This window comes from Columba livia, chromosome W (assembly GCF_036013475.1).
Source record: "Columba livia isolate bColLiv1 breed racing homer chromosome W, bColLiv1.pat.W.v2, whole genome shotgun sequence".
Lineage (NCBI taxonomy): Eukaryota > Metazoa > Chordata > Aves > Columbiformes > Columbidae > Columba > Columba livia.
Genome location: NC_088641.1, coordinates 11,786,229 through 11,813,253, shown reverse-complemented (window position 1 = coordinate 11,813,253; position 27,025 = coordinate 11,786,229). Strand labels below are relative to the sequence as shown.

General features: G+C 42.7%; 1 protein-coding gene and 1 long non-coding RNA gene across 2 annotated transcripts in view; one reads left to right on the top strand and one right to left on the bottom strand.

Moving 5' to 3' along the window:
• LOC102083899 (SET-binding protein) overlaps positions 1-27,025 on the bottom strand; it is a 311,256-nt gene that overhangs the window by 43,531 nt on the left and 240,700 nt on the right.
• Positions 1,902-9,670, top strand: LOC135577117 (uncharacterized). Its single transcript, XR_010468707.1, has 2 exons — positions 1,902-2,471; positions 9,124-9,670. It is a non-coding gene; the product is annotated as an uncharacterized LOC135577117 (long non-coding RNA).

Here is a 27,025-nt window from a genome sequence, read left to right as displayed (position 1 = left end):
CCTTTCAGTACTTAAAAAGGGCCTATAGAAAGATGGGGACAGAGTTTTTAGCAGGGCCTATTATGATAAGACAAGGGGTAATGGTTTTAAACTAAAGGAGGGTTGATTCAGGCTAGATATGAGGAAAAGACGTTTTACAATGAGGATGGTGAAATACTGGAACAGGTTGCCCAGAGAGGTGGTAGATGCCCCATCCCTGGAAACATTCAAGGCCAGGCTGGACAGGACTCTGAGCAACCTGATCTGGGTGAAGATGTCCCTGCTCATTGCAGGGGTTAGGACTAGACGACCTTTGAATGTCCCTTCCAACCCAAACTATTCAATGATTCTGACACATGCATGTGCATATGGTATATAATAATGCTAACAACCTCATAAATGCAACATCTGGTTCTAATTAAACTGAAGGGCCTATACAAAGAACCGTATGAAAACATGCAGCTGTAACCTCTTGACTTTGTGAAACTGTCCAACATATCAAGGGGCAATCCTTCATTTCTTCAAAGGTAATCCCTCACAAACCACTTATCCTCTCAAATCTCTCTCTGCACACAGTGTTTGCATTAGGGACCATGATTTATGGATGCCCAGTCCTTGGATGGAGAGGCCAGCTTCTTGTTCCTGTGGTTACTTGCATCTTGGTTCAAGGTTAAGCTACTCCCATATCAAAATCAGTGTCAGGCACAGCATCTAACGGCCAGGTTATTGATTACCCTAGGATGCTTAAAGGTCAAAGACCAAAGTGCTACTTACTGCCTTTGGGATGAGTCAATATTTTTAATATTTTTATTCTCTTTCTTCTGAAGAAGTAGTTGCTGCTCAATTACCACATGTCTGGGTTTAACAAGGTCATACAAATAATTGTGTGCATACGGTTATCAGGCCTTGCCTTAAAGTTTGCCTCTGGAGTTCTGAAATACAGACTCCAGAGCGAACAGTTATCAGGGAGGGAAGATGCCTGAAAGTTTGCTTTTGCGAATGGGTACAGGCCTCCCCTGAAAGTTTGCCTTCAAAGCTCTAAATACAGACTCCAGAACAAATGGTTATCAGGGAGAGAAGAATCCTGAAAGTTTGCACCGCAGCGGATACTGGCCTCACCTGAAAGTCTGCCTCCAGAGCTTCAGGGCACAGGGCAAACAAACAAACAAACAACAACAAATAAAACCAACAACCAAACACCTAAATGCTATGATGGATGTGAGGTTGTATTTAAAAGTTGCTAGAATATGAACTGATTTGGATCTAGGAAAATGGAATAATGGATTGATGTTTAATATACTGTATTTTGACATCTGTAAATTGTGAAAGGTAAATGGGGCTGAGCAATGTAACAACTGTGAGCTAACTGGAATTGTGTATAAAACTCAGCTCATTGTAACTGAGGAGTTTTCCAGAGCCTCCCACTTCGTACCAGCGATTATGCCAGCTGCGTGGCCTTGGCTACATCTGAACTGCAGCAAGAAGAGAAAGAAAAAAAAAAAAAGAAAAAACCTGTTTTCCCTTTACTAAGCGGAGAAAGGGGGGCTTTACTCCCCCCGCTCTGTCTTTTTTTTTTCTCTAGAGTAATGTCATCCATCCTTGTTGTGGCACTGTGTTGCTTCTTGGCTTTGAATCAGGGGTTGTTGGTGTTGTTCATTTTTGCTTCTGTCTTGTTTCCTAGGTTTTGGCACATCTGGGGAAAGAGCTCATCATTTTACCTCCTTGCTGAAGTCAGTCTTTTCACACAGGTCAGCTTTGGGGAGACCAGAGTGCTCAGTGCTTCTCTGGGTCAGAGTGGTACTAATTTGGGTGTGGAGTGGAGCCAGGTTGGTTTGATGTGGAGTTTGAACTGATTTGTTTTCATTCTGGGCTGGAGATCCTGCCATCTCAGATGGGGGAGAGAGGGAGGTTTTATTCCCCCCTGTGGGTTATCTTGGCTGTATTTATAGGCAATGTGCTGATTTTAGTTATTGGACCTGCTGTGTTAGCATGGGAAGTTACTGGGGGGTTGTGGAAAATTACAGCCGATGGGTGTAAGAACAAAGCACAGGAACTGGTGGTTTGGCAACAGTATCTTGTTATAGTCGCGCGAAGCTTTCCTAACACGAAAGGCATGTAGTTACAAGGACCTAAGATAAGATATGCATGCTTTCTTACTAACCTATCATGAGCTCAGCTTTTGTAATATGTATGAGCTAATTAGTTGGTATACCAATCAGTATAATCCACGATAGTAGTTGTAATGTATGTAACAGTATAAAAGGATTGTGTAGAGAACAATAAAGTGGACACTTTGCTTGCATCAAGTTGCGTCCCCGTCTCTTCATCGCGGCAAATGGTGACCCCCGACGTGATCTTTGGTGAAGACTCCGCCGGAGGCTGATAATCACCTATCTGGTGGCGTGCTGCGAGTCCCGCAGAACTGGGAACGCTGCTACAAGGAGCAGGGAAAAGCCGGCTACTGAAGTCATCACCCCCGTCTGGAACGAGAGGTGAGCTGCGGGAAACTAGCAAAATGGGGAATCAGACGAGTTCCCCTGAAAGAGACGTTTATGAGCTAATGAAAGCTTTACTTAATAAGCATGGGGAAAAGACCCTTTCGGGTCAGGACCTCAAGCTGATCCTTAAATGGGTCCAGGTTAAGATCCCTACAGTTACTGCTTCTTCGATTTTTACCCGGGAACTTTGGGACGATGTAGGGGTGAAATTATGGGATGCAGCTACCTCTGGAGATGAGGAAGCGCAACATATGCTCCCACACTGGAGAAAAATTTTTGAGGCTGTGAAAGCGCAAGAGCAGAGCCAGCGAGGTTCAGAAGGGGAGACAAAGCCCTCTGCACCATCATTACCGTCACCACCCCCCTTGGCCTGTGCAGCGGGGTATCCCCCGGAGGATGATCCCTTTGATCCCGGACCTGTTGATCCCGAAAAAGAACCCGATCTTTTCCCTCCTGATCCTCATAATGCCTGGGGAGAGATCAAACGCCAAGCCTTAAAGGAGGGGGAGTTAGAGATAGCAAGGACTATAGTAGCGCCTGTTATATATCAAGGAAGGGGGGGGGCGGCTCAATGGGAAGCATTATCCTTCTCAGTGATTAAGGAGTTGCGTCGTACGGTTACCGAGCACGGGTTGTCTTCTCCTTATTTTGCAAGCCTTTTATCTTCTGTATTCGATACATATGTCATGACCCCACATGATTTAAAATCTCTCGCGCGATTGTTATTAACCCCGACGCAATATACAATGTGGGAGTCTCAATGGAGAACGGGGCTGCAGACAATTTTGTTGGGGTATGCGGGACATGCGAATGCTGCCCTAGCTGCCTTAACCATAGAACATCTTACTGGGACTGGGCAACATGCAGACCCGGTTGGACAGGCAAGGGATATCCCCCGAGAAGCCTTAGAAGCAGTCCGGGAGGAAGCGAAAAAGGCTTTATTGAAAGTTCCTGATTCTCAAAAGCCTCAGAAAGCGTTTACTAATATCACCCAAGAGCCCCGAGAGCCGTATATGCAATTTGTAGACCGCTTGAAACAAGCCTTAGATCGGCAAGTAGATAATACCGAGGCTCGAGATATCCTATTACTTAAATTAGCAGTGGAAAATGCCAACGCTGATTGCAAAAAACTTTTAAAATCGCTTCCAAACCAAAATCCTACTTTGATTGAGATGATTGAGGCGTGTAACAGAATTGGCACTATGGATTATAAATATGAAGCGATGGCTGCTGCCTTTGCGGCCATGCGCGGACCTGTGGGAAACAGTAAGCAACAGAACTGTTTCGGTTGTGGGAAGCCAGGTCACTTTAAAAGAGATTGTCGCAGCGCCGGGGGGAAGAGACCCCCAGCACCTGGTATTTGTCCCAGATGCCAGAAGGGACGGCATTTTGCAAACCAATGTAAATCTAAATATGATGTGAATGGGCATCCCATACCGGGAAACCGGCAGTGGAGCGCGAACCCGCGGCGCGTGCAGACACAAGTTCCGCGGCCAGCCTCAACGCCCCTGCAAGCGCGGGGGGAGGAGCGGGGGACCGGAGGGTTTCCAGTCTCTCTCCCGCAACAGCAGGGAGCGCCGGCCTGGACCTGGCAACCGCCCACACAGTAACGCTGCTTGATTCCTCTGTTCACTTACTGCCTACCAAAGTTGCAGGCCCTTTGCCTCCTCAAACGCAGGCTTTATTATTGGGAAGATCATCCACCACCCTGTCAGGGCTTTTTGTATTGCCTGGAGTAATTGATCCTGACAGTAATTCCGAAATCAAAATTATGGCTTGGACCCCATTTCCTCCTTGCACAGTACCAGAGGGAAGTCGTATTGCTCAATTGATACTGATCCCTAAGGAGGACTATGTCTCAATCCCTGACCAAATGCTCCCACGGAGACAGGGAAGCTTTGGGTCTACGGGAGAACCACTAATTTTATGGGCTCAAGCCATCTCACAAAAGCGTCCTATATGTCAATGTACCCTCATTTGCAGAGGTCAGCAAGTCGTGTTGAGTGGAATCATTGATACAGGTGCAGATGTTACCGTTATTTCTCAAGCGAAGTGGCCTTCTAGGTGGCCTTTAGCTGATGTCTCTCAGACGTTAGCAGGGATTGGGGGGTGCGGAGCTAGCCGCCAAAGCGCAGAAATAATACAAGTTCAAAATTCAGAAGGACAAGTTGCCTCAGTCAAACCGTTTATCTTACCAGTACCTATGGTCTTGTGGGGGCGTGATGTGTTGTCTCAGTGGGGGGTGTCTATCCAGACACATTTTTAGGTGGGGCCATTGAGGGGCGTGAAACCCCAAAGTTAACCTGGAAGACAGACACTCCTATTTGGATTGATCAATGGCCCCTGCCACTGGAAAAACTTCACGCCCTCCAAGAAATAGTTAACGAACAACTATCTATGGGACATATTGTACCCTCAACGAGTCCTTGGAACTCGCCTATCTTTGTTATTAAAAAACTGACTGGCAAGTGGCGCCTGCTCCATGACCTCAGAAAAATTAATGACGCTATGGAAGATATGGGGGCCCTGCAGCCTGGGCTTCCATCACCTACCATGATCCCTAGAGATTGGCATTTAACCATCATAGACCTCAAAGATTGTTTTTTCAATATTCCATTGCATCCAGATGATGCCCCTAAATTTGCCTTTTCTGTACCAAGCGTCAACATGCAAGCTCCTTTGCAAAGATACCAGTGGGTTGTGCTACCGCAGGGAATGAAAAATAGCCCTACAATATGCCAATGGTATGTAGCAAAGATACTTAGTCCTGTTAGAACTGCAGTGCCTGCTGCATTGTTATATCATTATATGGATGACATTCTAGTGGCAGCACAGCACCATGAAGTCATGGAGGAAGCTGTAGCCCTTGTCGTGGCTGCTGTAAAATCAGCAGACCTCTGTATTGCACCAGAAAAAATTCAAAGAATGCCACCTTGGAAATACTTAGGATGGCGTATAAGGGCTCAGACTGTTACCCCGCAACCCTTACAGATACAGGCAAATGTAAAGAACTTACATGATGTACAAAAACTGCTGGGTACAATCAATTGGGTCAGACCATTGTTAGGAATCAGTAATGCGGACCTTCGTCCCCTATTCGAAATGCTTAAAGGAAGCTCGGATTTAAACGCTCCGCGAACTCTTAGTCCTGAAGCCATAGCTTCCTTGCATAAAGCTGCAACAGCAATTGCCTCCAGACAAGCGCATCGATGGGAACCAGAATTGCCTTTTCAATTAATCATCCTTAATCCTGCTAGACAGCCTCATGCACTCATTTTTCAATGGGACTGCCAGAAAATGGACCCTTTACTAATCATTGAATGGATTTTTCTGCCTAACCAAGCCACAAAGACGATTTCTACCCAACATGAGATGTTTGCATCTTTAATCATCAGGGCCAGACAGCGATTACTTACCCTGGCGGGCACGGACTTTGCCCTCATATGTATGTCAGTAACAACTGTTTACCTGCAATGGCTACAACAACAATCAGATGCACTAGGTATAGCCCTGACTGGCTATGCAGGCCAACTCACTTCTCATCCGCCTTCTCACAAGCTGTTAAGCATTGATTTTCACCTTTTACCTGTTCCAAAGCGGAGTGACCAGCCTTTACAAGCCCTTACTGTATTCACAGATGGGTCTGGCAAATCTCACAAGTCTGTTATCCTTTGGTGGGATGAACATCGGGAACGGTGGAGCTCAGATGTAGAGACTGTACAGGGTTCTCCTCAAATAGTAGAATTATCTGCAGTTGTTCGAGTGTTTCGAAAATGGTCTGCCCCTCTCAATATAATCACTGATTCTGCTTATGTTGCAGGAATTGTTAGCCGAGCAGAAGCTTCTGTGCTACGGGATATTTCTCATGCGGCACTGTTCAATCTGTTACAAGAACTCATTTTCCTGTTAGATTCCCGCCTTCACCCTTATTTTATTATGCATGTCCGATCTCACACTTCTCTACCTGGTTTTATTGCAGAAGGGAACCGACAAGCGGATTTGCTTACGCTACCAGTGCAGGTGTTACCAGATCGATTAGCGCAAGCTCGACTCAGCCACTCCTTTTTTCATCAAAATGCTGCAGGCCTTAAGCGTCAATTTGACCTCACTACACAACAAGCCCATGATATCATTGCGGTGTGTCCTGATTGTCAAAGGCACTCTTTCCCTTCTATAGCAGAAGGAGTTAACCCCAGAGGGCTACAAAGCCTTCAACTCTGGCAAACAGATGTCACTCATTTTGCTGAATTTGGTCGTCTAAAGTTTATTCATTGCTCTATTGATACATTTTCCGGAATGTTATTTGCCTCCTGTCATGTAGGAGAAAAAGCACGCGATGTGCGAAAACATCTGATGCGCGCCTTTGCTACTTTGGGGGTACCCTCTCAAATCAAAACTGATAATGGCCCTGCGTATGTATCTAAAACCTTGACGACCTTTTTTGCCTCTTGGGGTATATCACACATTACAGGTATCCCTCATTCTCCTACGGGACAAGCTTTGATAGAACGATCTCACCAAACCTTAAAACGTTTGTTATTAAAACAAAAAGGGGGAATAGGGGCTGCTACACCAGAGGAGCGCTTACAGAAAGCCTTGTATGTTTTTAATTTTTTGAATTGTTCCCTGTTAGACAGCAATCCTCCAGTAGTTCGTCATTTTAGCACAAACACCCTTTTTGAACCCAAGATTAAGCCGCCAGTATTGATCCGGGACCCCGAAACAGGTAAAGTGATGGGACCCTATCCCCTTGTTACATGGGGTAGAGGTTATGCTTGTGTTTCCACAGAGAGAGGTCCTCGCTGGATCCCGGCAAAGAACGTGAGACCCTTCCGAGAAACATTGCAACGGCAGTCTTCTGATAACGCTCCAGAACCTGCGTTCGATGAGGAGAACGTTGCTCCCGAATGAATTCCGTCTCAGAAACAGATAAGCGAGAGCTTCAATGTCCAGACTGCGAAGTGTGCAATTTCTGGATCCTTAGAATTTGTGCTGACTGCGAAAGACCACAGTGGGTAAATAGGTGCCGCGTAAAACGGTGGTGTGACTATTGTTTGCAGGATTATCAAGGGCTCTTACAGAGGCTGTCAGTGGAAACTGGAATTGAGGGCGATAGAACTCGCTCCTATCAGGAAAAATTAGAAAAATGGCATAGGTATATTTTTGAGCAATCAAATATTGTCCTTTGGAAAGCCATTGAATGTGATAAATCTGTTCCAGTACCACAGACCTGGGAAGTAAACCCCGATAAGTGGGAGGAAACAAAAAGGAGGTGTCGGAAAAAGAGAAACAGAAGGAAGACTAAGAGCCTGCAGGAATGGGCCAAGTATTAATCTTTTTGTTAAGTACTATAAGCTTAGGTCTTAGCTTTGATTTACATCATGTTGACCCTCGTACTAATGTGTGGCTCACGTGGGCAAATCGTACCGGGACCACAGACTTTTGTCTGTCCCTGGCGCAAGTAAGCGATCCGTTTAGAACATGTTTAATTGGGTACCCATATGTACACCTAGACGATTTTCGAGGTTACGTTAACACCCCTGATTTGTCGAATGTACTCAATTCCTCATATTGGCAATGGAGGAGAAATAACAGTGACGGATGGTGTATAAAAAGTAGCGACTGGCCAGTAGAGCAGGGAGCCATGCTCCAGCAAGGCTTAATTCAAAGGCTCAATTTCTCTAATCACTTACCGTTTCAGGAACTGACACTTTGGGGCTCCTTCCCTCCACAGGGGGAATGGGAGAACATCTCAAATCGCGAAAATTGCTCTAATATGAGTCCGGAGATTCTTCCTGTTAACGGGACTGGAGTGGTCTATTTTGGTGATAGCTGGACTGGGTATTTGATTCGAGATGGTCACAAAGAGACATTAGATTCACTGATTCATTATCAAAACGTGTCAGGTAACTCTGGTCATTGGAACATTTCGATGAATACAGGGACTAGAGATGTGGCCAATATCACTGGACAGGTAAGGTTGCCAAAAGGCTATTTCTTGATTTGTGGAGATAGAGCATGGCCCGGAATTCCTTTTAAACCTGTGGGAGGACCTTGTTATATTGGGAGACTTACGCTGTTCGCACCTCATATGAGGGACGTGCTTAATCGTTCCCTGAGCAATAGTACCAGATCAAAAAGGTCATTGCGACAATTACAACCAGATTGCGATGATCACGTCAATTTAGGGTCTTTAGGATCTACTATAGCTCTGTCCCTATTTTTGCCTGGTGGAATGGCCGCAAGCAATTGGAATAAAATAAAACAATTGGCATGCTGGGCTGTCAAAGAATTTAACACGACCTCTGACATTTTGTCAGGATTAGCTCAAGATGTAGATAGCTTACGACATGTAGTCCTACAGAATCGTGCCGCCATAGATTTCCTTTTACTAGCCCACGGACATGGATGTCAAGAATTTGAAGGAATGTGTTGCATGAATCTATCTGACCACTCTGTGAGCATTCATAAACAGATTGCAGAACTACGAGAAAGGATTCACAATGTGCAGGAAGGAATGGATGGACTCGATGGGTGGCTAGCTTCTTGGGGAATTACAGGGTGGATAAAAGATTTACTTAAACAGGGAATTTTGATCCTTTTAGTAATTTGTGTATTATTACTAACGATTCCATGTATTTTGCAGTGCTTACAAAAGTCGATAACCGCTTCAGTAAATAAGATTTTTCTTGTACAAGCACAAGACCTTCCGAAAACTCCCAGTACAGAAATGTTGGTGAAGCAAGACGTCCTCGAACTGGTTGGGCGCCGACCTTGGGAAGAAGCAAATGTTTGAAAACAAAAAGGGGGAGATGTGGGTTATCTTGGCTGTATTTATAGGCAATGTGCTGATTTTAGTTATTGGACCTGCTGTGTTAGCATGGGAAGTTACTGGGGGGTTGTGGAAAATTACAGCCGATGGGTGTAAGAACAAAGCACAGGAACTGGTGGTTTGGCAACAGTATCTTGTTATAGTCGCGCGAAGCTTTCCTAACACGAAAGGCATGTAGTTACAAGGACCTAAGATAAGATATGCATGCTTTCTTACTAACCTATCATGAGCTCAGCTTTTGTAATATGTATGAGCTAATTAGTTGGTATACCAATCAGTATAATCCACGATAGTAGTTGTAATGTATGTAACAGTATAAAAGGATTGTGTAGAGAACAATAAAGTGGACACTTTGCTTGCATCAAGTTGCGTCCCCGTCTCTTCATCGCGGCACCCCCCCAGCAATATTACTGCTAGGGAACTGTAATACTGTATCAAGGAGTCTGAGGGTTGAAATTTAAAGGCATTGCCAGTGGATCCATAGTTCTAATGAAGCTGGGAACTTAAACCAAAAATTTTTTTTAATAGACTTATTCTGTGGTAACTGGTTGTAGGAGACTTCTTAGTAAATTCACCGTGATAGTTTTTGAGGTCTTAGGAGAGAACGAAAGAAAAGCTGTTTTTTGAGACCAACAGAATGCCAAATTTGGAACAAAGTTTTAATACATTAATTCTTGTAGTTGCCAGAAAGCCCTATACCTCTCTTGGGTCAAGATTCATTAAGTAAACTGTAAGCTCAAATAACGTTTTCTGAGAATTCTGTTTAGTTGCATGTCTTACAAGAAGCTGTTTGGATGGTGCAGATCTGCTTGTGCAAGTGAGAAATCTCCAAGGAAATTTCAAATGCTGTATTTCCACTAGTATTAACAGACAATGTTTTGATAAAGCAAATACTGCACTGATAGATCTGAAACAGGACTTCGATCTGGTAAGGGAAAACAATATCCAATAAACATGACAGCTAAAATGGAATTAGAAACTTGGAGGAATAAATTTATGACAAACTTACAGGTTGACTGCATTTGTTTGGACTTGCAGATTTGTCTGTTACATGTACCATTTGTGAAATTTAATTTTGATTTCTTATTTGCAATCTACATCCTTGTAAATTGCACTAGCTGATTTTTTTTAACAGCACAGCTTTTGGCATGCCTAAATGTAAACTGATGCAGAACCTGCATGTCTTTAACATCAGGTCACAGACCATACTTGTATCTGGTCTGATCCTACATACTTGCACAGTTTTTGTTGATGGTTCTGGGCAGTCTCATAAAGCTGTAGTGGTCTGGCATGAAGATAACAATTGGCATCATTCTGTAAAAATTGTTGAAGGTTCAACCCAATTAGCAGAACTTGGTGCAGCTTTACATTACTTAGAGCTTTTTAAGGAGGAACCTCTAAATTTGATTTGTGATTCTGAATATGTAGTCAAGGTCCAATGCACGTATCTGATTCTGAACTGTTTTTTTTTTTGTTTTGTTTTTGTTTTTAAAGAAAAAGGGGGGAGAAGTAGGGAAAACACCACAAAGACAATTGTCAAAAGCACTGTATGTGATGAATCACTTATATCTAAGTGGTGCAGACCAGATTTGCCCTGTGATGAAACACTTTGCAAGTATGACCCAAAACCATGCTAAATCAGAAAGAAGCGACATTAGCTATGGTCAAATCACTAGTTAATGGTAAATGGAAAAGGCCACATCAATAGATAACCTGGGGAAAAGGTTATGTTTGTGTCATTACAGGCCAAGGATCGAAGTGGATTCCTGCAAAATGGGTTAAGCCATGGCTGAATAAAGACAACAAAGACTTAACGGATGCAGATGGACAGGAGAGAGATAAGTTGTGAGGACTGTTTCAGATGTAAACCATGGATCCTAATTCAGTGTTATGGATGCTCACAGACCTGGTGGTCTAGAAGCCCATTAGCAAGCAGGTGGTGTACCTTCTGTGGAGAATGGCAATTTGAACAAGCAGCAGGAGAGCCAAAAGGGCGATATTACACTTAGATAGTCAGTGCAAAAATGAGGTAAAATTATGAGACATTCCTACCATAGTATCTACTGCACTCCTTCTCTCTAGTCTAGTGGCTGGTAAAGCTTTAGGAGACATATCAAAGTTAAGCTATTGGTCTTTTAAAAAGGCTAATCTAACTTCTGAGATACTAACTCAATTAATAGTAGATGTTGATGGCATTAGGCATGTTATACTTCAAAATTGTGTTGCTATAGATTTTTGTTGTTATTGTAAGGACATGGTTGTGATGAATTTAAGAGAAAGATGTTGCATTAACTTGTTTAATCATTCTGGATCTTTTCATAGTACTTTAGACAATCGAAACCTGCACGTTAATAAGATTGTCATGGTGGAATTAGGGTTTGACAAATGGTGGGTAGTTGTTTGATCTTATTATGCAAGGCTTAGCTACATTATATGTAACTGTAATCGTTGTTAATCATATGTTGTATGCTGCAGTGTATTTCAAAGATGATTCAGCTCTTTGTAAACAAGGCCAGGCTGGTTCAGAAACAAAAAGGAGGAATTGTGGGAGATCTGAGGGATTTTCTTGAGGTTGTTGTGTGGATGGGTTTCTATTAGATAGAGATTTATTTCTGAACTAGCCAAAGGAATCTCAAGGCCAGCTCGAAGGCTGAAAAACAACACCTGTTGTGGGAGTGAGGCCTCAGGGCCTCAACAAGATGTATATATAAGGAGGCTTGTTTCTGTAATAAATGGATTTGCTTGAATTCATATTGGATTGTGTGGAGTCCATGAATTTTTGCCCTCGCAGCACACACTCTGGAGTGAACAGTTATCAGGGAGGGGAGACGCTTCATGAACGGGTACAGGCACCCTGAGAGAATGTAAGCAGCATTTGGCTTGGCATATTTCCCCCAAGCCGTAAATAACAGAGTAAACCTGCCACCAAATTCTTTTAAGTCACACTTCTCTTTATGAAATATAAACATTGTTCTGCAGTTAGCAGAACCCTAAATCACACCCCCACAACAACCTCTACGCTGATGGATTGCACAAAGTCAGCCATACTGAAACTAATGAGGTGAAATACATCTTGCCATTCCTTTCTACTTGGTTGAATCTCTGTGCCTGAGTTCAAGAACTGTCATGCAAGTCTTCATTTTCACTTTGTGAAGATAATTGTGTTTCCTGACAGAGAGCATACTGGCAACTGCTGCATATCTGAAGCCTCACAAGGCATTACTTAAGCAAACAGAGAAGCTACTGTTGCTATTTACAACTGTGGGGTTGTCTATCAAGGCTTCAAATCATCTTCCACTTTTGGGAGGTGGGTCCCAGGACTGTGTGGAGCTACAGGCTGCAGGAATCTGTAGCCTACAATGACATGCAATGTTTGAAAACAATGTAGCTATTAGCATTATCCATGCAAAACTTAAAGCCAAGGAGGAAAGGGTAAGGAAGAATTACTTTATTCATCATCAGGATGAGTCTCAAATCCCCATTGCCCCTACAGCTAAGAGGATGATCAGCTGTAATTTGATTCAAAAGGCCAATGTCCTGCCTGTTTCAAGCCTATATTTGGAGTGGATTAGATTTCCTAGGAGATGGTGTCTTGAGCTTTGCCTTTTGGTTTTGCTTTGGGATTGCTTTTTCCTGTATTGCTACATCTCATTCCCTTCCCTCCTCCTCTGCACATTGTCAGCATGAAAATGGAGGGGGTCTGAGTCAGGAAACTGAGGAACAAGGGATGTGCAGCCTCAGTCATGAGAGATGAAGTGAAGTGTGTCTGGAAGTTCAGTCCTTCATGTACTCGAAGATGAAAATGGATTTAATGTAGCTGGTGGAAGCAGTTAATATTCCAGGGCAGTATGGGTTATTACCCAAGGAGGCTGTAAGTGTGCTCATACTCAGTATCCTCTAGACCCCTGCATGCCCTTCCCAGGTCCCACAGCCCTTCAGAGTGGGACTGGGATTTGAAAATGTCATGGAAGAAACCACCAAATTCTGTCATGCCAGAAAGTGATGAGCACGTGAAATGAGGATTTCCAGTAGAACTTCAGTCAAAGTAGAAGAACAGGTTAGTTATATGCAGGTGATAGCAATCAATACATTTAACAAGATAAAAACCTGAGGGATCAAAAGGCTAATTCAGAGTCAAAGTCCCAGGCCTTGTGAACATAGATTTAAGCTAAAGGGGCTTGTTAATGGGTTCACAGTCAAAGGCTTTTCCTGCCCAGAGCCTGTAACTTTTAGTTGAGCAGAAAGCTAGAGTTTACAGTTGTTGGAGACTGACAGAATCAAGAGAGACAGACAGAGACTGTGGTGTCAGAGAAATTAAATTCGCCATGAAATATCCCAGTGAATGAATCATTTAATATATAGTGATGAAGAACCAAATTCTCTTGCAGAGGGGGAAGGAGAAAATTTCAAATCTTTGAAAGAAGTGAAAGAGAAGTGTTTGAGGGAGGATGGTTAGGTGGAAGAGCAAGCTAAAAGGCTCTTTTTTTTAAGGCATAAAATGCCATTAGGTAGGCTGAGGAGCAGAAATGAAAAGGCCTGCAGCTAGGAGCAAGGAACTACCTAGAGATGAGTAGTCACGCTGAGATGAGCTGTCATAGTGGATGAGGATATGCTCACTGGGGAGGAAGGAAACAGAAGACAGGATTTCTTTCTCAAGAATACAGCTGAGGAAAGACAGATGGGGAAATTTCAGTTTGTAAGTAATGAGAAAAGTCAAGGATGGTGTTTTGAGTTGTCATTTTTCTTAACAACAGGGATGATAATTTTTAAATGTGACAGATAGAGCTGATATCCCCTAGGCAAATGGAGTTGAGAGCAGTTTGTATTTATCACAGATTAAATGGGACACTGACAGCTTTGGTAGGAGAGTGCTGGCATGAAGCATGGACAGAAGAGTCAAGTTGCCAGTGGGGGACGACAAATGAAGCACAAGGGTTGGGCTGGTGTAATGATGGATTCACTTTTCAGACACATCCAGTGTACAAAAAGTGATTAAATCTAAGAGAAGTTAGCAAAATAATTATCAAAAAAATCTTGCTGAACAAGTTCGACTAAGAGACTTCCACTGAGAAAAAATAGTGCAATATTCTTCCAGAAAGAGTAAGGCTTCATTCTATCTGTGTATGCATTCAGCAAAAGACAATATCTGTATGATACGCAAATTCAGCTGATATTTTCTTTCTAATTGAAATGTTATATTTGCATTATGCCAATTTAAGTAGCCCTGTGGTTATGTCTGTGTTTGAAAAGCAAACAATACCAGGGATGTTGCTTCAAACCCACTTGTCCATACTGTTACACAAAAGGAAAACAAAAGAACCAGATGGGCACCTTCACCATCTAACTTAGTCCAGTAATATCTGAACTGCTCCCTGGAGGGATCCACACCTTTCTACTCACTGCAGATGCAAGCAAAGGCAGCTATGCCATGGCAGTAGGCACTTGGGTGTGATGAGTATGGTTTGAAAGTCATGGCACTGATAAGAGCATCCAAGAGTGTTGACTTCCAAGTTAGCATTCTCCCTACTGGGCAGCCTAGTAATTTCATTTTTCTTCTTTATCTGTAATAAGTTATGCCCCAGTTCATACAATGAAACACACTCTGAGTATGATATGCATTTGAAGTAAAATCTCAGCACTTAATAGAAGTCCCCATATACCCTCCAATATAGGAGACTGTAACAGAGGAGTTTTTATTTTTAGAAGGTTTTGTGCTGGATTTGTTTTAATATCTGAGTCCATTCATCCCACTTTAATGCTGATTTATCACTAAAATGAGTGCTTGCTTTATCAGCACCAGAGATGAAAAATAATGCACACTGAGAGTGCATATATTGTTCTTCTCTCTCCTTTTCTGTATTTCCAATCAATAGATATGTTTGGTTTTGTTTATTTTACCTTTCATTCTGAAAACCACGGTAAATGACTGCAATTTGAAAACTGAAAACAATTTAAACAGATGCATAGGTAAGATCATAAGTGTTATTGCCAATTAACCTCAGCAACAAAGAAGTTTGTCAGCTAGCATTATGGTATATAAGACTTTAATTGTTGCCCTATTCTAATGGCATTATGAAAACAACTAAAATATTTGAAAATTATCAAATAGACTAAAATGTTTGGCTTTATTTTAGCAGCTCAGGGTTACTGTGATTCAGAAAAAAACAGATCTAGAATTCAGGATTTTTCCTGAAGTTCATTCTTTCCCTTGTATCCTATTAAAAACTTCAGTGATATGCCATTTCTCTGATATGAACTTTGGGGTTTACATATTTTTCAAAGGAAAATTCTGAAGGAAATACTTTATTGAGAGTGGTTTTCATTAAAATTCTTGCTGGAGATCGCTTCCTATAACAGTGTAAGAAGGATGGCACAGAGACCACATGTAACAAGGTCTGCCTCTGTGGAGTATAGACTCAAGAAGGGATCTGACTGATGAAGAAGATGTTAAAGAAGTGAAGAGTGCAAAGTGGAATGAAATAGGGAAATAGATGGAAACAAGAAACAAAAAATAGATTGGAAAGAAGCTGGAGGAGGGAAGTGGCTTATTACAGATGTGTGGTGTGAAAAGCAGATTAACAAGAGCCAGAATAAAGACCATACTGGGAAAAACCTAAATGCTCTTAATGACTGACATTTGGAGTTATGCTATCAACTAGAATGCTGCACATCTCTGCCTGAGCCACTCTAAATTTCCAGAGTGCTTTGCTGCACAGCTTTGGTGCAAGTCTGTCTTCAGTTTTCACATTTACTCGATCCAAAACAGGATATGTTAGGTTTTTCAACCAATGAACTTCTCTCCCCTTATCCTTATATGCTTATTTTATAGCACCAGGCAGACAAAATAAAGAAAGGTGTATCAGGATAGCAATATGTTCCCTTTAAGCATTCACTCAGAGAGCATCATGATGGAGCAAAGATGATAAAAGCAGAGCTTTTCTTTAATTATGATTGCTTTCCTGGGGTGTCAGAATTTTATTATTCAAAATGAAAGATTTAACAGTGGCTGAATCTGCTGAAATTCTAACCCTGACTGAGACTTTTGTCAGGTCATCAAACTATGGAAAAAACAATGAACTTCAGTAAACTTCCAAGCACAGGCTCTCCAACCTTTATGCTTGAAATTAAGTTGATACTTTATTTGCTCAATCTCCCAGTACAGATTTACCTAAGGATAGGTCCCAGTTTCAGACAATTGTTTGCAAAAGCTGGAAGTTTTGCAGAAAAACGTATTGGGAGGAAGAAGTCTAAAGGGATTTTATTTAGCAGTTTGGGTATGAAAATGCACTCAGGCCTTGTTTTCTCCTGAAACAACTGCCCAGTCAAACAGCTCAATCAAATTCAATATTTTGAATTTTATCTTAGAAAACAAATCTAAGGATTTGTACTTATGCCCTTCTTATGGTGGTGTGGTTTTTTTTAATAACTAAGGGAATAGGGGGTTCATCTCATCTAACTTTAGGTGGCCGCAACCTGGGTATCTACATGAGAGCTATGTGTCTAAGCTGCCACGACAGGCAACAGAGATCAAATTAACACAGTCAGAAGAGTGGAGTGAGTCATCTGAAAAAGTGTGGCCTACGTTAGTCCAAGATTAATTACTTTCCAGGCTCCATTGACTAAACTTTCAGTAACTATAATGAAAGCTGAGAAACCTAACTCACACTTATGCTGTAGACACCCAGATTTGGGTAAGAGGATCTATCATCCCTCTAAAGCTCTGTGGAAAAATCACAATCTCTCAGGTTTAAATTCCTCCTACTCAAATTGAGAGGCTCAAATGTGGATGGTGCATCCCTGGGCCAGGAGTCTAAGCTCTATACAGGCACCTGGTTGTATTTGAATGCCCTGAGGTATTTGAAACATCTGAGAGAGGCTGGCAGATGTGATAAAGGGCTTCAGGCAAGACCTCCGCCCTTCCGCAAGAGCAACTGAAGGCCAGGCAGAATTTCCTAGGCATCTCAAATGACAGTTGACAACTATGTGTGGGCAAGTAAATTGAGCCCTGACCCTTCATTTTTGCTTGTCCCAAAGCCTCTTATAGGTAGGGAAATATCTCATAATTGTAAATATCCCCTTGTCAGCAATGAAGGAGAAGCACAAACATGCCCTGTCAACTCTTCCCTAAATGGGAAGAAAACCAGCTGCAATGCAAGGCATCAAAGTATACGTGCAGTAAATTTAAAACTATGGAAATTTCCTGTGGTCCTTTAGGATGGATTTGTTACCCAGGAGGAAAATTAGAAATATTTTTTTTCTGTCCTATGACAAGGGTCTTTTGCTTGATGTTGTAAAGAAGTGAGTACATTTTTTTTCTTCCAGTAAACAGAGCATAAAAAATAATTTAAAAAAATCCAACAACCCAGCAATTCAAAATTGCAGGGGAGAGAAAAACACAGAAACTTACGGGACATAGCTCTGTAATTGCTGGTATGTACAAAAGGAATCAATGAAATAAATATACCCTATCCACTAGATACAAGAGCAAGCCACCCCAAGTGCATAATTTGCTTCATCTGTGTTTGACGCTAACTCAAAGAAAAGAGGGAGAAATGTCTCAGAATGATTAGACAACAAACTAAGACTAACATTTAACTTCCCCTCTTGTTTATCCATTCTTCATTGTTCATTTAGTGATAGAAAAAGGCTCTAGAAGCAAAACCATCATGATGGCTTACTCATTTGTATCACTAAAATCCAGCTCAACCTCTCAAAAAAGCCTCTAAAGGCAGCCTAAGTTATGGTTAGATCTTAAGCTGGGATTCTTCACAGGAATTTCTCTCCTCCCCACAAACATAAGAGTAATTTCATCTAGAGATATGAATCCACAGAGGTGGGAAAAAAAACCCACACAAAACACTAGAGATGCATCAGTAAAATATCTTCATTGATGAAGATTAACTGTTTTAATGAAGAAAAAAATGTTTAGTAGCTGCTCTGCATTTCCAGGGCTTGCTGTGCTATTTCTGTATAGCTATGCAGCTGTTTCTCATTCCAGGAGTTAAAGAAAAAAAATGGTCTTCTGGTTTTTAAATTATCTGGAACCACTTGGCATGTGACTTCTGAAGTGTTTAGCACAGTCTTACAAAAACATCATGAAAAATTATCAGACTAGGCCCCAAATCTGCTTGCCTGCCTTGTATCATCAGTCATCATGCTAATTAAAATACTAATGACATTTCAATTGCATTTCAAGAGAAATTAGTTGTTTCAACTGAACAGGAATTAGAAAAAAAAATTGCACAAAGAGTATATCACTCTCCTTTTTTTATTATTATTAATTAGATGAAGCATTTGGCTTCAATGAAGGCTGGGGTCCCACTGTACAACTCACAGGAGACATAAAAAGTGAGAAATGGGCCACATCACTAAACAGAGCAAAGAAACAAAAGAGGTAAGAACAAGAAATGGAATGGGAAACAGAAACATTCAAAATGTTTTCAAATCACTCAATAAAGTCTAAACTAAGTTATTTTAGGATTTTAGATGATCAACAGAGAGAAGATGACATCTCCAGAGGTCAACTCACTCCACCTGGGCTAGATGCCTATGTTTGGGTACGATTAACTGCCCCTGGAGTTACCCACACTGGCTAGCTCAGACCCAGACATCAAACTTTCAGAAGTCAAAGTATGGCCATATGAATCACAGGCAAAGCATCTCCCCACCTCTCCCCACCACCTCACAGCAGGTCAGTGAGAGATGCAGCTTCACTCTGCTGTTCCCCAAGCCAGTTTCTTATCACAGCCACAATCTCGGGGTTCTTGCTAGGATGGAGGCAAGCAGTGCATCTCCTCTGGAGCACAGGGGCTGGAGAAACAGGTTGTTCAGCTCCCCAGGAGGCACCACATAGCCTGGCCTTGCATTGTCAGGAAGGAGCTGGATTTGTCCCACAGCAGATGAAGGTATCTATCTGATGGTGGTTCTGATGACCAAGGGGTGCAAGACCTGGTTTTGCTGCACCAGTGCACCTTGATCATGTGCAGTACCTGTTCCCTCCCACAGCTCACATTTTCCCTGGAGATCATACACATTTATCACATCGTCTTCACAGACTGGAAATGTATAGTGCAAGTTTTGCCCATTACGTTTCTCAATTGCTGTCTTTACCTTAACCCACAAAGGTTTTTTGCCTTTTTTCTCCCCCTCTCCTGTTGAAGAGTGGGAGTGAGAGAGCAGCTGGGTGGGTGTCTGGCAGCTGACCAAAGTCAACCCACCACAGTAGGGGACAAGGAAGGGGTGCCCTTAGGGGGTCTTGTGATGGATGCATGTGAGTGCCACGGTCTTACAAAGCAGAAGCTGTGGCAGCAAGTTGGGACTAGTGTGGGACAGCAAGGAGGGACACTTACTCCCAGGCACAGTCCCTGCTGTGTGACTTGGGAAAGCACTGACAGTAAAGTAGTTGCCTACACCAGTGGGTGAGAAGGCTTGACAACCCAGGGGATGCTTGCCAGGTCTGATCCTAAACCAAACACTTTACATTTTGGAAATTTTAGAAACTTTTAAGAAAAAGATGAAGGGGGAGATGCAATGCCTTTTCTAAAAAAAAAAAAACACCCCATCAGAACATAAACATCCCACATCAATAAAGTAACCTCTGTGGATCTCAGTGGGCCTGACCTTCTGCTTCCCCCATCCTTGCATAGTCATGAATACAAATGCAAGGTGAATTCCGTCTGATTCTGATCTGGTGGCATTTTACACCTATGTTACAGATGTTGACAACTGCATGTGGGAGCAGAGAATCAAACTGAAGATAACAGCTTGCAAATAAAATAGAAGAGCAAGCTGAAGGCACATTTCCAATGCATTTAGGTATTTCAGACCTGAAGCTTACATGTATAAGTCGATCCCTTCTGCACTTCCACATTTACTTAGGGAAAAGCCTTGAACTTTATGTTGCACTATAATTCATCATTTGAACAGATGCTGCCCTATCTCAACAGGAGAGCTTGTCCTGGTTTTGTTAAAAACAAGACCGGTTCTCTTTTAGTAATTTTTCCTTCAGCTAAGTTCTTCTAGGTGGCTGTACTTTTCTGAGGTTTAGCCTGCATATTTTTTCCTAGGATGCTGTACTCGGTGCTGGTAAGAGACCAACGGAATGCTGAAATAGCTCATGTTTAGATTTATTACTATGGTAGCTAAGAAAGACTGATAAGTTTTCCCACGTTCTGTTGTGAGAGGGGCGTGTTTGAGGAGGGGTGGATGGAACAGGTGACTAGAACTGACCAACGTAAGTATTCCATCCCATAATCATCATACCCCCTATATAAGGGGGTGATCACAAGGGTCAAGCTCTCTTCAACCATGGCCGGCATCTAGAGAGGACCCTGTCTGTCTGCCTGTGATCTACAGGCCTCAGGCCCTGCATCCCTGCAACCAGGTTCCGGTTTGCTGTGAAGTCCCGCCCATGACTTCTGGGGGCCTGAGTTGCACCTGCTGGAGCCACGCAAGCTCTGCACACCCAGCTCCGCCGCTGCTGGAGTGACGCCAACTTCACATCGAGCACTTGAGATTGGTTTTGTATATTTTGTATATATTCTCTGTTTATTAGTAGCATTAGTAAAACCCTTTAAAACTCTCCAACTTGAAGTCTCTCTTCCTTTCCCCTTATCTTTCTTATAATCTTTCTGATCTAAAGGAATGGGGTGGCAGGAAATGAGGGGATAACAGGGAGCATCTGCCATGGTTTATTGCTGCCTTGCCTTAAACCATGACAGAGCTGTTCTCTATTCCTGCCATCTCACTTTGTATTAAATCAGTGCAGAGAAATACCTCCCCAACAAAACTATTCAGGAATCCTTGAGATCAAAACCCACAACTTTTGTCTCCAGTATGCAATGGGAGAAAAATTATGACTTGTGTCTTATTCTGTTCAAACAGTCCTTTCTCCTTTTAAGCAAACAAATAAACAGCAAATGCCCTATTCCCACTTGGAATTAGTGAAATGTTATGTTTGATGCTTTAAAAGTGTAAAAGTCAAACCATTCAAAATGATGGGTCCTGTAGCAAATGTAACATGGTCCCAAAGGTATCTATGTAGTGTGTGGTATTGCTGCACATGATATTAACTTTTCTGCCTTCATCTATATATGCAAAGTGGCTTTGGGAACCACTGTTTACGTAAATTTTAGTTGTCTGTGTTTTGTTTGTTGTCTTTATCATCTTTCTAAAACAAAATTTTCTTTGTGAATTTTAGTGCTCAACCAGTTATCCGCAGATGGAGGCACAGGGAAATCGACATCCTCTGATTTTTTCCATGTGGCCTTGGCAATACACCTTCACTTTGGTTTGGACCCATCAGAAACTGTGGAGCTCTAGCAGTAGCACTGTATTCCCACCAGAGCAGGCTTGTTCCCACAGGTCATGGAAATTTGTTCCATTGTCTCATGGGATCTGACCAAAATCTTCCATGCTGCTTGTGAAGTGAATGAATCTGGTGGTTGACTTCATATAAGCATACTTGAGTTATATGCCTTCAGATTTTGGTGCAAAAGCTCTTTTTCACCTGCTCTGATAACTAAAACAAGGTGTTTACAGCTGCTTGAAATAAATATTTTATTCAAACTTGCAAAACGAGTGCCTCACTCAGCACAGATCTGACAGCACCTCGTTATTAAACATTACTATAAAAGACTGAAAACTTAGACATGTCACTTGCACAGAAAAAAAATCCATGATGTTCCAGCTACATATTAATGCAGTGACCTTCATGAACTGTTAATTGATGTTCAGCATTGACAAGACCAAGCCTTTCTATTATTTTTTAGGGAAACAAAGAATTACAGATAAAGCAAATAGGTCAGTGCAGGAAATCCAAGATAAATATGGCAGTTCTCAGCAGCAAATGATAGGAATCCTTCCTCTTCTTGAATAAGAGAGGCTTTTTCTAACTTTAACCAGAGCCAAATCTGAAAAACCTGCAGTCACGTGTGATTCAGAGACCCCCAAGAGAACGGAAGGTGGGGGGAGATATGTGTGTGTATGCCTGTGTGTATAATCTAACATTCCCCAGAGCTTTTGAGATCTTGGACCACTTCAATCACACAGATTCATTAAAAACCACGGCTACATTCCAGCAGTTAAAATTGAAGCGGCATATTTATTGCATTTTGCTCAAATAAATCTGAAAACATGTGAATCATATCCCTCGGAGAGATGGGGAGAAGTAAAGAGTCTCAGGTCACACATAGAAGTGGGGTATGACAAAGAACAAAGATGCAGGAGGGTCACCATTGCAGGGTGTTGCAGGAAGCTTTTTGAGTCACAGGGTTTGGGAGGCTAAGGACTCAGCTGCCATTTTCTCCACTGCTGCTATTCTGGCCTCAGATCACCTGTTTAGTTTTCTCTATTTTATTTATACCTGTGCACACACACACACACATATTTTAAAAAAGCTGCTCAGCTTATGCAACTCCACTCTGCAGTTCTCTGTGGTTTTCCAGATGCTGTTCGTGATGCTGGCACCTCACTCCAATTGCAGCTGCATTCAGCTGGGATTGAATTACAGCCTATCTTGCATAGGCAGATTGGTTTTTCAAACATAACATATTTTGGGGAGGGATTTTTTTTTTCCTCTCAAAAACCAATTTTTATTAAGAGAGGCATGACTTGCAGCTTGATCTTGCCAGGTGCTGAATGCCTCCAGACAGGTCCTTAACACCCTCGATGTTGTTTTACTTCAGCACTTTTTAGAGAACACACAGCACCCCGCAGGGTTCAATTTTGTGAGATTAAAGTGCTGGCAAAGCAGGCTCCAAGCCTGCTACTCCCATGAGGAATCTATCAGAAATGGTATGTTGATAACCAGTTCTCTCACAACTGATTTTGCAAACAGTAATCAGCAAACCTAATCACTTTTTTTTTTTTTTTTCCACAGAAAATATTGGGAGGGAAGAGTAGATAGGTGTTGCACAACCAGGAGGTGATTGAATAGTCCTCCAAGGCTTCCTCTGCACCCTGGACCTTATTCTTCCTCAGGCAATGTGTAGCTCTCCCTGAAGTGATGCTGTGCAGAGAGAAGTCCCATGGCTTGGCTGGGTGGGATACATGCAGTGTGGGAGGTGGAAGGGGGGGATCACTGCCAGTCCCCAGCAGCTCAATGTTGCTGCACTACAGGCAGGGTGGAAGAGAAAGGACAGATTTTCAGGGCTGCGATGGACTCTGAGAGACTGGTATTGGGATTAAGAACACACTCCATGAGCACAAGGGCTGGAGGGAAGACAGATTTTGAACTTTCAGTCCTTGTTTTCACTTAACCACATTTTCCTATTCAATTATTAGTTACACTAATGAACACAAATTAACAGTGTTATTACTTCCAGTTTTGTGTGGTGCTCAAAGAGACTGAACACAATACTAGGACTGCACCTTGAGAAATCAAACAGAGCAAAGTCTGATATTAGGCAACGAAATACGCAGTCTGACTTTTGGGGATGCCAACTTCCCATGGTGTCTGTTGAAATCCTCGGGAGCAGCCGACAGCAGGGACCTTGACAACCCAGCTGATAAAATGTGGCATTTTCACAGAATCACAGAATGTTAGGGATTGGAAGGGACCTCGAAGGATCACCTAGTCCAATCCCCCCACCAGAGCAGGAACACTTAGATGAATCTACACAGGAAGGCATGAAGATGGGTTTTGAATGTCTCCAGAGGAGGAGACTCCACGACCCCCCTGGGCAACCTGTTCCAGTGTTCTGTTACCCTCACTAAGATGTTTCTTCTCAAATTTAAGTGGAACCTTTTGTACTCCAGTTTGAACCCATTACCCCTTGTCCTACCATTGGTTGTCACCAAGAAGAGCCTGGTTCCATCCTCGTGACACTCACCCTTTACATATTTGTAAACATGAATGAGGTCACCCCTCAGTCTCCTCCAAGTTAATGACACTCAGCTCCTTCAGTCTTTCCTCATAAGGGAGATGCTCAACTCCCTTAATCATCTTTGTGTCTCTGCGCTGGACTCTCTCCAGCAGTTCCCTCTCCTTCTCGAACTGAGGGGCCCAGAACTGGATGCAATATTCCAGATGTGGACGGAGTAGAGGGGAAGGAGAACCTCTCTTGACCTACTAACCACACCCGTTCTAATACACCCCAGGATGCCATTGGCTTTTTTGGCCGCAAGGGCACAGTGCTGGCTCATGGTCATCCTGCTGTCCACCAGGACCCCCAGGTCCCTTTCCCCTACACTGCTCTCTAATAGGTCATTCCCCAACTGATACTGGAACCTGGGGTTGTTCCTACCCAGATGCAAGACTCTACACTTGCCCTTGTTATATTTCATTAATTCTTTCCCCGCCCAACTCTCCAGCCTGTCTAGGTCTTGCTGGATGGTGGTACAGCCTTCTGGCGTGTCAGCCACTCCTCACGGTTTGGTGTAAACAGCAAACTTGCTGACAGTGCACTCTATTCCCTCATCCAAGTCATTGATGAACATATTGAATTATACTGGTCTCCTTCTTGAACCACCACTGCACTGAATGTTCGTTAGCAGTTCCTGGGCCCAACACATTGTTGATGTTGTGAGTTGTCTCTGCTGCTTTATGATCCATTTTAAACTCGAAAAAGAAAATTGCGAGGGTGAAAAATCATGGAATCCACACAATCCAATATGAATTCAAGCAAAGCCATTTATTACAGAAACAAGCCTCCTTATGTATGCAGTTATTTCCTGATCACGCATCCACTCTCCAAGCATATGTTAGCTGATTGTATATTGTCTATGTTCGCGAGCTGTCCACGTGCCTGAGTCTCACTGCTACTAGGTCTGTCGATTTATGTCGTGTTTTCAGCTTTCCAAGGTGGCCTTGAAATTCCTTTGGGCCTGACTAGTTTAATAACAAATCTCCATCTAATAGAAACCTATCCACACATTAACTTCAAGAAAATCCCTCAAATCTCCCACAGAAAATCACTCAAATTTGCTTTTTGTCTAACATAATTTCTGTAGTCTAAAATAAATATAAAACAAACAGCAAGTAATAAGTCAGTAGCAAAAAAAACATAAAGCAAGGAAAGTGCATTACAGTGATGTATAACATAACTACATCTATTTATGAATGCATTCCAATATCAAGAGGCAAATTTCAACAATGCAAAAACCCCATTTCCTTTTGCACCAATCTAATATCAAAAGGCAAGCCAGAAAAAACATTAGCCCATTACTTGATTAACATGGTCATCTTACAAACAGGGACACAGACAAAGTAGAGATGTTTAATGCTTTCTTCATCTCACTCACTCTTCAACAACAATGATGGGCTATTGAACCCCCAAAGCCCTGGGCTAGAGAACCAATGATAAACTCCCAATCAACCCGAACTTGTGCAGGATTTGCTGCTCCACCTAGATCCCTACAAGTCAATGGGGCCTGATGGGATTCATCTGAGGGTACCTGAAGAGCTGTCCGATGTCATACTGAGACTTCTCTCCATGATTTTTCAGTGCTCTTGGGAATCTGGAGAGGTCCCAGTTTACTGGAAGCTGGCAAATGTCACCTTAGTCTTCAAGAAGGGCAACAGCGATGCACTTGGTAATTACCGGGCTGTCAGTCTCCCTTCTGTGCCTAGCAAAATTACAGACTAAATTAATCTGGGAGTTACTGAAAAACACCTTCAAGACAACGCAGTCATAGGTCCCAGCCAGCATGGGTTCATGAGGGGAAAGTCCAGCTTAACAAAATTTATTTCTATGACAAGGTTACCCACCTAGATGACCAAGGGAAATCAGTTGATGTGACCTTTTGGATTTCAGTAAAGCTTTCAATACTGTTTCTCACAGTATTCTTCTGGACAAAATGTCCAGCATATAGCTGGATAAACACACAACGCAGTGGGTGAGCAATTGGCTGACAGGCTGGGCTCAAAGGGTTATAGTAAATGGGGTTACTTTGGGGTGGCAACCAGTCCCTAGTGGAGTTCCGCAGGGATCCACCCAACTTCAAGAACAAGTACGTGAGATAAAAGGAAAAACTCCTAGGAAGGTGGTTGCTCCAGTTTACAAAAGGAGCAGAAGAGATTCTGATGCTCTTGAAGGAACCTCTAATTCACACCCAGAGACTGTGCAAAACAAAAATTAGAGGTGCCCTGCCTCCAACCAGGTGGAGGAAAGGGATAACAGAGTTTATTGGACTGTACAAATACGATGGCCTGGTACAACACACCCCCAGGAGTACAAAGCTTTAGTGGACACTGGTGCACAGTGCACAATAATTCTTCCTAACTATAAAGGAACACAATCCATCAATATTGTTGGAGTGACTGGGGGATCCCAGGAACTGACTGTTGTAGAGGCTGAAATGAGCCTAACTGGAAAAAACTGGCAAAAGCATCCCATTGTGACTGGCCCAGATGCTCCATGCATCCTTGGCATAGACTACCTCAGGAGAGGGTATTTTAAGGACCCAAAAGGGTATAGGTGGGCATTTGGTATAGCAGCTGTGGACACTGAGAAAATTGAACAGCTGTCTGATTTGCCTGGTCTTTCAGATGACCCTTCTGTTGTAGGACTGCTGATGGTTGACGATCAGCAGGTGCCAATTGATACCACGACAGTGCATCGCTGGCAATATCGCACCAATCGAGACTCTTTGATTCCTATCCAGAAGTTGATCCGTCAATTGGAAAGCCAGGGTGTGATCAGTAAGACTCGCTCACCTTTTAACAGCCCAATCTGGCCAGTGCATAAGTCTAGTGACGAGTGGAGACTAACTGTAG